Genomic DNA, 10,708 nt, shown 5'->3' on the forward strand with positions numbered 1-10,708 from the left:
AATTTTTTCTTCTATAAAATTAAGTATTCAGGCCAGGTTTCTCTGGGGTCTCTTCTCACTTACCCTATTTCCCGGATACAGCCTATGTATAAAACGGATGTATCTTGAGTGAATGGCCAAAGCATTCCACCAGGGGGCGGAGGAGCCCGCCCTCCGATTCTGTAAACACGCCACATCCTCGCAAATACAAGGAGAGAAATGAAGAGAACAGACACGTCTCTTTTCTGGTCCAGATGAAGGGAAGGTGAGACCCGGGACTGGAGATACAGATGCTCTTGCTGTTCCGGGTGCCCCGTCTGATCCTCATACGTGGACGGTTTTGGGAGATGTGATGGGGGAGGAGAAGAGGGAAAGGGGCTGCCGATGTGGTCGATATGGTTTGCTGTCGATAAGCAGAGTGGCAGGGAACTGTCTTGTCCTCCAGGGCGTGTGACGGTCACTAAAAATGTGAGGACACATTTAGGGAAGGAGGGAATGAAATTCTTGGGGGAATCTGATAGAAAAAATGGGAGGTTGTGATGTTGGATGCTCTGAGAGTTTGGAGACAGCAAAGGAGAAAGAATAAAATAAAAAAAAATTTTTATTGTGGTCAGAACACTTAACATGAGCTTTACCTTCCTCACAAAACTGTAAGTACAATATGGTGTATACATACAGCTGAAGGGAAGGAAATGCTGCAATTCAAGACAACACAGATAAACCCTGAGGACATTACGCTGAGCGATAAGCCAGTCACAGAAGGACAGGCGCTACGTGATTCCATTTATCCAGGGGTCAGTGGTTTCTTCTGCGGTTCTGAGTCATCCCACGTTTGGCCTCCTCTGCCTTCTCTCATTTACATTCAGCAATGTCATTTCCCAGCAGTCAAACCAGGGAATCTTGGAAGAGAGAGCTTCTGTGCAGATCCAGTGCCATCAGATGGGCTTACAGGAACCAACTATTTTCTGGACTATCATTTTATTTGTTACGAATATCTGTTATTTCAGCGGAGTTTAATACTGATGGCCCTTAAGAAAGCTGCCTTAATTCAAGTCCTCTAAGAAGCTGATACCAAGCTTGGGTTAGTCTTGCGAGGGATTTATTAGAGAAAATGGCTGTGGGAGAAAATGGGAGGCGGCTGGGAGATGGAGATCTGTGACCCTGACGGGAAGGAGTGAGGTAGGAAAAGGAGGCAAAGGGAGGAAGGAAGGAAAGCAGGTCTTAGGCTGCAGCACAGTTCTAAGAAATGGCAGCAAAGCTGGGCAGATCCTTAAGGCAAAGGAGAGCTATGAAGCTCTGTGTCCTTGTGGCCCGCCTCTCGCCCTAGCCCGCTGCTTCAGGGCCAGGGCAGAGACAGGGATGCACTTCCCTTGAAATGATACCCCTGCTCTCTGAGTGGGTCCCTGGGTGGGGTAGGATGCCCTGGTCTTCTTGACTTGCCCCTCCCAGCGTGGACTCTCCATGCTATGAGCAAGCCAGGAAGAGGAAGACTGGGGCCTCGTCTTCTTGGACTACTGTTCCTGGAGTAGAGAGTCCACGCTATGAGTGGGTGCTGGGTGGAAGAAGGGACCCCAGACCTCGGGGCTGTAATGGCCAGAAACAGAATTTCTACACTGCAGGGCTGGTGGGGATGAGAGGGCCTGGCAGCCTGTCCCTCCCTGGGGAGAACCTGGGGGATCCCTGAGTTCTGGACCACATCCACGTGGGTTAGAGCTCCTGCCACAGAGCTTGGGCTGGTGGAGGCGGGGAGTCATGGCTCAGAAGCCACCGACTCTCACTGCTCCTCCTGAGATTTAGTAGATTGTCTTGAGTGACTGTTTCTCCATTTGCTGTATGCTCGTAGGATAATTTTCAGAGGTTTTAAATGCTTGTTCCTAAATTTTCAGGTTACGGTTTTTTCTCTGGAAATCAGATACTTAAAGCTCCTCCTGCTGCCATCTTGGAAGTGACTCTCACCCCAGTACAACCGTCTACGTAAAAGGCAGCCAGACCCCGGGCTGTGACTTGCCCACTCCTGCTCTAGCCTCATTTTGTCCCGCTACTAAAGGGTGACCATTCTGGGGATCCTGCTGAAGCTTTAAGCTTTTCTGCAGTCTCCCTCTATGTTTTTAAAGTTCCATCTACACAGACACAGCTTATTGCTGAGACAAAAATTGGTTTTGATCCCTGTGAAGATTTTCGGCGTTCTGCTGTGGCTCCTTCCTCTCTGGCGGTCTTCCTCACAGCTTCTAGCTGCCTTTGTTCCAACTTTTCACTTCTATCTCATCAACTCAGAAGATTTACAGGCTCTGTTTTTCCCTCCTCATTGTGTGTAGACACTGCCCCCATTTGTTTCTGACTTGAGACAAATCAGAGCCCTGTGCTGCCTGTTTTCCAGTGACTGAGTTGTGTCATATATTCCATTTGGTTTTCACTTGTGCAGAGCAGGATTCTAAATTTAATGGATAGATTTCAGTTCTGGGAACTGCAAATAAAAAATATTAAAAATCAAAGAATAAAATAAAAATAAAGAAAGGACAGGAAATAAGAAATGTAGTTGAAAATGATGTGAATGAAGTTGAAGGAAGAGAAATTTCCAGGACTTAGCACATAGTCGATAGTCAATACTGTCAAACGCTTCCAAGAGAAGCAGGCAGAGAAGCGAACGTAAGTTCTTCCCCCGGTAAGTATACAATGCTAATCTTTAGGGAAATAACTTCCTAAGAGTATAAGGAATGGAAGTATTCCATGAACAAGTTGAAGGCGGCATCTGAAGGAGTGATTTCTCTGTGACAAAAGCAAGTGTGCCTTTATATAAAGACTGCTCGGTTCTAGGAAGTGGGCACGTCACAGAGAAGCTGCTCACCGGGAAGAAAGAACCTCGGAGAAAGCCACATGCCTCTGCTCTTTTCCTGATTCTGCCATGTGCCAAACGGTCCTCGGCCTCATGGTCCTTTGTCTCCTGGGTGCAGGTAAGTTCCTGTCCTGATCTTGTCAGCCCCCTGCTCGTAGCCTGTTGTCCATGTCAGCCGACTCCCTTAGGGACGAAGGCTCCAACTTCTGTGTGCTTTCTTCACAGGCTTCCTTGAAGCAGAAGTCACCCAGACTCCCGGGCACCTGGTCAAAGGGACAGGACAGAAAGCGGAAATGTACTGTGTCCCAAGAAAGGGACACAATTATGTTTGCTGGTATCAACAGATCCCAGCAAAAGAGTTCAAGTTCTTGATTTCCTTCCAAAATAATAATGAACTTGATAAAACAGGGATGCCCAAGGAGAGGTTTTCAGCTGTGTGCTACCAAAACTCATCCTGTACCCTGAAGATCCAGCCTGCGGCGCTGCAGGATTCAGCCGTGTATCTCTGTGCCAGCAGTGAATCCACAGTGGTAAGTATTAGCTGATCTTAATGCACAAACTCATCCTGGCCCAGCTCAGGAAGCAGGTGGTGTAGCAGGTTGAAAGAGGAAATAACAGAAACTAACTAGAGCTGTCATAAGCCATATGGAAATTTCTTGCAATGTTAAAGCATATCCTATGAAACCCCAAAACAAGAACATAGGATTTTCTCTGGAAGAAACCAGACTGAAGTCCTGAACCTGTGACATGGCACATTCGACAGCTCATTTCTTTTCCCACCGTGTTGGCTCCGTTTGTTCTCCCTTATTATAGACCGCCTCCTTCATTTCTTAAATTGCGTAGTTATGAGATGATTATAGATTCAGACGTCAGCCTTCCAGCCACATTGAGAAGGATCAGCCTTCTCTCATGCTAGATTACAAATCCAGAAAATAGGAAAAAAAAAAAAAGATTCTGTTTTGCTAAAAACTGTGCTTCTAGAAAACTCAACATTAGCCAAATGGGTTGAGTTATTTTGAACAACATGGCAGCTGAGAGTCTGTGACTTTGACCTTATGCATCAAGAATTCCAAAGAGTGGAGTTCAGTTCTCTAATTAGGGGCCAGGACACCCAAGAGATATCCACCACGTGGGAGGGGTGAAGGATAACTTGCTTTTGCTGGATACAAAAAACCTAGGAAAAGAGAAAGGATCAGAGGAGCGACCAAATCCTTAGTTTTTAGAATAATATCAGACCAAGTGAAGACTCTGGTTAATTTCTTTTTTAGGAGTTAAATCCAAGTCACACAAAAAGCGTGCTAATTTTAAGTGTGATAATGTCAGACCCCTCCTCCCCCCGGTCACTAATTAGCTTCTATGGAGTTGAGGAAGGAGACAGATGAATATGTATGTACTCAGTGGAAACACATCTGATGTGCAACTGCAAATTGATATGCAGACAGTTGAAAAGCCCTCAGGTGTGTGGTCCAAACTGTAGTGAGACAATAATTCCACATGAGTGTAGGTGAAAGCAGGCGTTGTGGCTTTACCCCTACCTAGGGAGATCCGTGCAATTCTGTAGAGCAGATAAAGGATTCAAAACACCTCCTCTAAAATTTGATCATCTCTTTACAAAACTGGTTATTTCTACGCCACCCACCAATCATCTCTAGAAAAGTTTGTATACTCTTCCCAGTCACATCTGCTCTTATTTCAGTGTAAGCTGAACCCACTTGTCTTACTCCCAGAAGTCCAAATATACTTTTGTCCCAGGCAAAACTTCATTCGGACCCCTTGAAACAGCAGCTCAAAAGTGAATGTTCCTTACTGTCCATTTTTGCTCTTCTCCAAATCCAAGTCTTACTCAGTAACTAACCCCTTTGCTTTTGTCACAGAGGAGTCAGTGCTTTGAATGCCGTCTTCTGCTTTGGGGGGACTACTTCCATTCTTATGAAACTATTCTTCTGAGGACTAAAATTATATGCTTGCTGGGACAAAGACTTATTTCTGTTTCTCTGACTGGTGTGATCGCTTTGAAGCATTTGCCAATACTGACTATACCCTAAGCCCTGGGAAATTCTCCTCCCTCAGCTTCATTCACATTGTTTTCAATTTGGTTTCTTATTTCCTGTTGATTCTTTTTTTAAATGCAATTTCCAGGACCTAAATCTATCCATTAAATATTCCCTTTCCCAGGAACATTCTTCTTGTTCTACTTAAATTTTAACATGTAATTTAATAAAGTGGTCTCTCTTTTTTTTTTTTTTAATTAGTTTAGCCTATTAAGAATCTCTACGCAAAAAAAAAAAAAAAAAAAAAAAAAGTGAGGTCTGAGACCACCTGCCTCACTGAGGGTTAGGGTAAGCAGGTAAATTCTAGGACAGAGTCAGAATTTCAGAGTCAGACTTTCTGGAGGTGAGTTATAGGAGTACATATTATTTTTCCAAGCCCCTGGCGATTTTTGTTCATATTAAAGGTTGAGACCTTTTACCAAGAGAAATTTGTAAGATTGATAAAATTACAATCCTAGTGTATGGCTCTACAATTTTCTTCTTGCTCTTACTTATTTTAAATTTTTTTGTTTTGCTTTTTTTGACTGGCGTATTGTTGATTTACAATGTTCCGTTAGTTTCTGGCTCTCGCGCTCCTGAAGCGTACGTTTGTGTCAGGTTTTAGTCCTTCCCTTCCAGCTCTTCCCTCCTGTCCTATCCCTAACCACTCTCCTCTTTTCCCTTTTTCCTTTTTCATATGATTTCCTCAAACTTCAACTTCCCTAAGAACCCTCACGTGAGACTGGAGCCTGTTTACATCCTCCATGTTACAAAATAAACAAGAGGTCCAACATTTGGACCAAGGAGTCCCCCTCTCCTGTAGGCGGTGCCCCCGCGGCTGGGGGTGTTGCCGAGAGAGCCCAGAACTTCCATTCCTCTTCGCTGCTGAGCATCAGACACCATTGCTGGAAAGTTCATCCTGCCGCTGATCTTGCCGTGGACATCAGGCTCCTCTGGGTAACCCCCTGCCTCCTGGGGGAGGTGACATGTTTGATTAGTTCAATCAGCCATAAAGCTTTTTGTGGGATGAAGATGGAAAGAGGGGAGGCTTGGCACGTCCCAGCCCAAGCTCAGGAACTAAGACTCTGTCGCTGGAAAACAGTAGAGATTTTTGAAAAACTGGACAAAATTTGTCATGTTAAATATTTATTGGTGCATACTTCTCTCTATTTCGTGCTCTGTAAGTCCTCTATTGTCTGCTTTAAATACAGAACTTTACTTAATCACCAAGACAAGCAAAGGAAACACTTTATTTTCAGCATAAGAAAACATGGTACCAGGAGTTCATTTCTTTTCTTAAACTAAAAAAAAAAAAAAAAAAAAAGAGGGATGAAGAAAGAGAGAACCCAGTTCTGTCTCTGTCCGGCCAAAAGGGCTGTGATGTTTACACCGTGCTATGCTGATTCTTATTCCTTCTGGAATAATCTTGGCTTTGTCCTCTGCCTAGTGCCCATGCAGGCAGGTACGGATGCCAGGACTGAAGACTCCAGCTATAGGATATTGCAGAGACGGTGGAAATAGAGTTGGATAAATTGGTCTGGAATTTGAGAGATAGATCTGGTCCCCAACTATTGTTCATTAGAAACATCACCTCAAAGGTTTATCTCAGTGAATATTTTTTTTTATTGAAGTATATTCAGTCTACAATGTTGTGTCAATTAGTGAATTTTTTTTTTTAATTCTCATCACACAACAAATGCTGGGCACCTACAGAACACTGTTTATTATCATTTTCTTTGATGAAACAATTTCAGAAAATCAAAAGCAGACAGATGCAGGAAAGTCATTTCACATTCATGTGTACCAAGAAGTCCACCCGCACCAGGATGGAGTAGAAACCATGTGACTACAGCATTTTCTGCCTTTTGATTTTTACAAATTATTTCAAGCACTCCAGTCCCTCCTCTCCCTACCCAGGAGGAGGACCAGACAAACTGCTACGAAGATGCAGGAGGGGCAGTGACAGCGGCAAGGGGTTGGTGGTTAGAGGGTGTTGGCAGGACCACCAGATGAACCCCAGATCAGACCTGAGCGGGACTGCAGGAAGAAGCTTTCAAAGCATGCACACTCCTTTAAAAGCACCTGGCACGTGTTTTAGAGCGATCCTCTTCCGAATGTGCAGCTTCTGAGGGAAAAAAAGTAAATAAGTTAGGAAGAAGGCTCCTCTGGCACGTGAGTAGTGGGAAGGAAAAAAGAAGAAAAGGGGAGGGGGGACTTACAGAGTCCTGCAAAACAGAAGAGAGTCACAAAGTAAGAGGACTCACAACCCCCATCATGAAAAGCAACCAGCAAAGCTACAAAAGTGTCTCCACTTGCTCCAACAGTGGAAAAGGATACCATTAAGTTGAGCGTATTGTGAAACACCCAGCATCACAAAAATGAAGAGGAAGGTAAAATCCATGGACTAGAGGAAAATTCACACCTTTTACCCCCTCCCCCCACCCCAAATAATCACGAGTCAGAAAAAAAAAAATTCCAAGTCTACACACCCAACAGAATTAAACACACTCAACAAGTAAAGCCATGGGTTAAATCCACTCCACCTGCCTTCACTAATCACGGTCACCTTAACACTTGCATGTTCTCCAAGCAGCCTGTAGTCTGAACAGTAAGATGTTGGCCTGACTTAGTTCCCAGGAACTTGGAGTCTCAGCTGCGTCTACTTCAGCTGAGCTGGTTAACTCAGGGACCGGCCACCCTCCCGCTGGGCATGCGCGGGGCGCCCCGTGACCTTTGACACACGCAGAGGCCGGCAGCTTAGTGATGCCTGCGCAGAATGGTGCTCCCGCACCTGCCAATCACCTTTCCTGGCGCTCCCCACGCCCCACAGCGCCCTGCTGCTTTAGGCCTCATCCCATAAATACCGCAGCCCCAAGCTGTGCGGGGGGGAGGGGGTGAGGGTTTTTTTCTTCCGTGCTCTCTCTTTGTCTATCTTAAGAAGAAACTCTGCCTCAAGTCTTGGCGTCTCTGTTTTCTGTGCCTCGAGCAAGACAAAGCTAGTTCAGTAACAGGATAACCCAAGTATAACCAGAAGCTCAAAAATTAAGAACAGAAAGGGCAAAAGCAGGGAGACATTTTTTTAAAGGTTGATTGAACTCAGGAACTAGATCTTTCCTTTCTTTTCTTTCTTTTTCTTTAAAAGACAACTCTCTAAAGAAGTGAAGGAAGAACTAAACTAAAACGTGAAACTTAGGGATTGAAGGAAGGCAGGGAAACACCTAAGAGAACGAAAATGACAAGTAAAACCAGCCAGTGAGAAGGTGGTGAAATGAAAGGGGAGCCTTGGTGTGAAAGCAGGATGGGTCTGTACTAGTCCTTGCCCGTCCGCTCGCTGCGTCGCAGGCCAATACCCAGCCTTGTTGAGAGACAAGGTACTGGGGCAAGGAATAGCAACTTTATTCAGAGAGCCAACAAACTGAGGAGGGAAAAGGGGAAGGGAGGCCGGAGGGCTTAAGATTAAAGGGTAAAGGTGGGTTGCAGGCTTCTTGGAGCCACCTGGCCTTCAAAGAAAGCATAACATTTCTTTGTCCTGCTTGTTCACGTGGGCGGGATCACAGGGCTCCTGCAAAACTCCGCATTGTTAGCTCTCATCAGTTGTTAGCAGCAGTTTTTACTTTACCTGTCTTCTCTCTGCTTATTTGCAAGGTTTCTAGGCTGAAAGAAACTTCTCTACAAGTAACAGAGCTAATCGGGGACTGCGGGATGGGAGCTTTCTTAAGGGAACTTAATGGGCTACTTAGGTACAAGCAACGTTTCTCTAGTGTTTAACTCTTGACCTGCAGGGCTAAAGTAGTAGAATATGAAGGCTGAAGAATGAGGGAGGCGCTTTCAAGAAGGTGTTAGTTGTCTTCTGTTCCAGTTCCCCGCTGTCACCACCGTTCCACAATCTTGTGGGGAAAGGGGGCAACAGCCACTCGTGCTGAATGGGGTGGAGGAAGGGGTGACTGTGGAGTGGAATTGATCAACCTGAAATTGAAAGTGTTCTTTGTGTCTGGTGTTTGCAGGTAGAGGGACCCCCCAAACCAAAAAAGCCCACCAAATGGGTAGACAAGGCTGCTTCCCAAATATGTGGGTTCTTGCCCGCAGAGTGAGAAAGAATTTTCAAATGAGGCAGAAAGACAAAGTGAAAAACACCTGCTTTTATTGCTTGGAGAGGGGAAAAAACGAAACACTCGAGTCGGGAGCCGTCTGCCAAGTAGCTGGTCAGGACAGCTCCAGCTCCTGGCCGGGCTGCGGGGTCGTTTATTACAAGGTCCTTCACCATGTTTTCATCCTGGTGGTGGCAGTGTCGTTCTGCTAGTCTCCATCCTCCCTCAGCTCAGCCCTGAAACAAAAGGCACTTAGCAGAAACTTAGGCGGGAACAAAGGAGGGGATATTGGGGAGTGTCTTTGGGATCTAAGGAGCCTGTTGTGAGATGAGAGAAATCTCCTGTTCCTCATCAGCGGGGCACTTCTTTCCCCTTGTTAACTGTCCAGGGTCAGTGAGCCTGCCTAGTCTCTGTCAAACATCGTTGTCACGTTTGCACTGTGATCTGTGGTTTTTGAACGACATACCCGCACTTAATGACAACACTGAGTAGGAGTTAGACAAGAATAACAATTAGTAAGAGGGACAGGCCAAGCTTAAAATACCCAAAAACATTGACTGGACCCTTTGTGGGACCCAGGAAAACAATGCAGAAAAACCAGTCTGCCTGTTGAGACCCATTTTGATGGTCTGAAGGCTATTGTAGCCAAACTCCTGTCGAATTCTGCCAATGTGAGTTCTACATCAGAGAAAGAACTCACACAGGTGCACCATGTGGAGTTTGCTACCAAGAGGCCCCCCTCCCTGCTCAGCAAGCATATAACCTAAGCATAGCAAGGACCCCCTAATGGACAGCAGCTCCGTCTTGCTCTGTTCCTGCGCAGTAATGTGCCCGTGGCATATTTTCCTGACAACACACACATCTGTGTCCTTCTGGGGCACAGGCTACAAAACCGTGGAAGAGGAATATCTACACGGCTGTCTCTAACCAGGGATCAGCGTGATTAGCGCAGATCAGTAATGTACTTTCTCCCTTATACCTCGCTGAAAGCGGAAACTCCTCCTCCCATTCTACATACCACAAAAGCATCTTTAATGAATAAGGAAAAGAGAGTCACTAAATAAAACACGGTGGTTTCACAGCATCATTTAGTAGATGTATCTACCAGACCCAATAGACTTTTCTTCGGGTGGTCTGGGGATTTCTAGACAAACACAGGGGACGATACTGGAAAAATCATAAATGGGGTAAGCTAGTGGGTTCCCATGATGACAAACAGAATGTGATTTGGGATGCCATATCCAGCTGTGAGATGGATTAGCAGAAGAGGCTACTGATGCAGGAAATTCTAAAAAGTATCTTTCCAAGCTGAGGGAAAGGAGGAAGTTCCCAGGAGGATAGTCAAAACACTTAGAGAATAACATGCTTTCCTTACGTACCTTTTTTTTTTTTTTTTGAAGAGAAACTTTAAATCATTCAGAGGCTCTCGAGTCCACTGCCTGTTAGTTTCCTCCACCCTAGAGGGTGCCCCTTGGCCCTCTGCTGTGGATGCTGCCTTTAACAGGTGTGGCGAAGCCACAGCTTAACCCCAGCTGCTTAACTGATGACTGTGCGGTCAGCAAGCCCTCATACGGCCCCCTCCGGTCCACTTCACAGCCAGCGGATGGTTGGGTCCTTGCTTTTTCCAGCTTTTAAGGAGGATGAGGTGCCTGGGTTAGTTGAAAAGGGTGCAGGGTGACTTCAGTTGGAGAGACAGACCTGTTGGAATCAAAAAGTATAAACAGAAGTTAGTATAGTGGCCATCGATTTGACATAGTTAGCACCAGCTAGGTCCTTTA

At 45.5% G+C, this 10,708-nt stretch overlaps 1 gene segment (V, D, J or C); it reads left to right on the plus strand.

Annotated features, from left to right (window-relative positions):
- LOC106729699 overlaps positions 1-10,708 on the plus strand; it is a 387,064-nt gene that overhangs the window by 137,766 nt on the left and 238,590 nt on the right.

The sequence above is a fragment of the Camelus ferus genome, chromosome 7 (assembly GCF_009834535.1).
Source record: "Camelus ferus isolate YT-003-E chromosome 7, BCGSAC_Cfer_1.0, whole genome shotgun sequence".
In the NCBI taxonomy this organism is placed as follows: Eukaryota; Metazoa; Chordata; class Mammalia; order Artiodactyla; family Camelidae; genus Camelus; species Camelus ferus.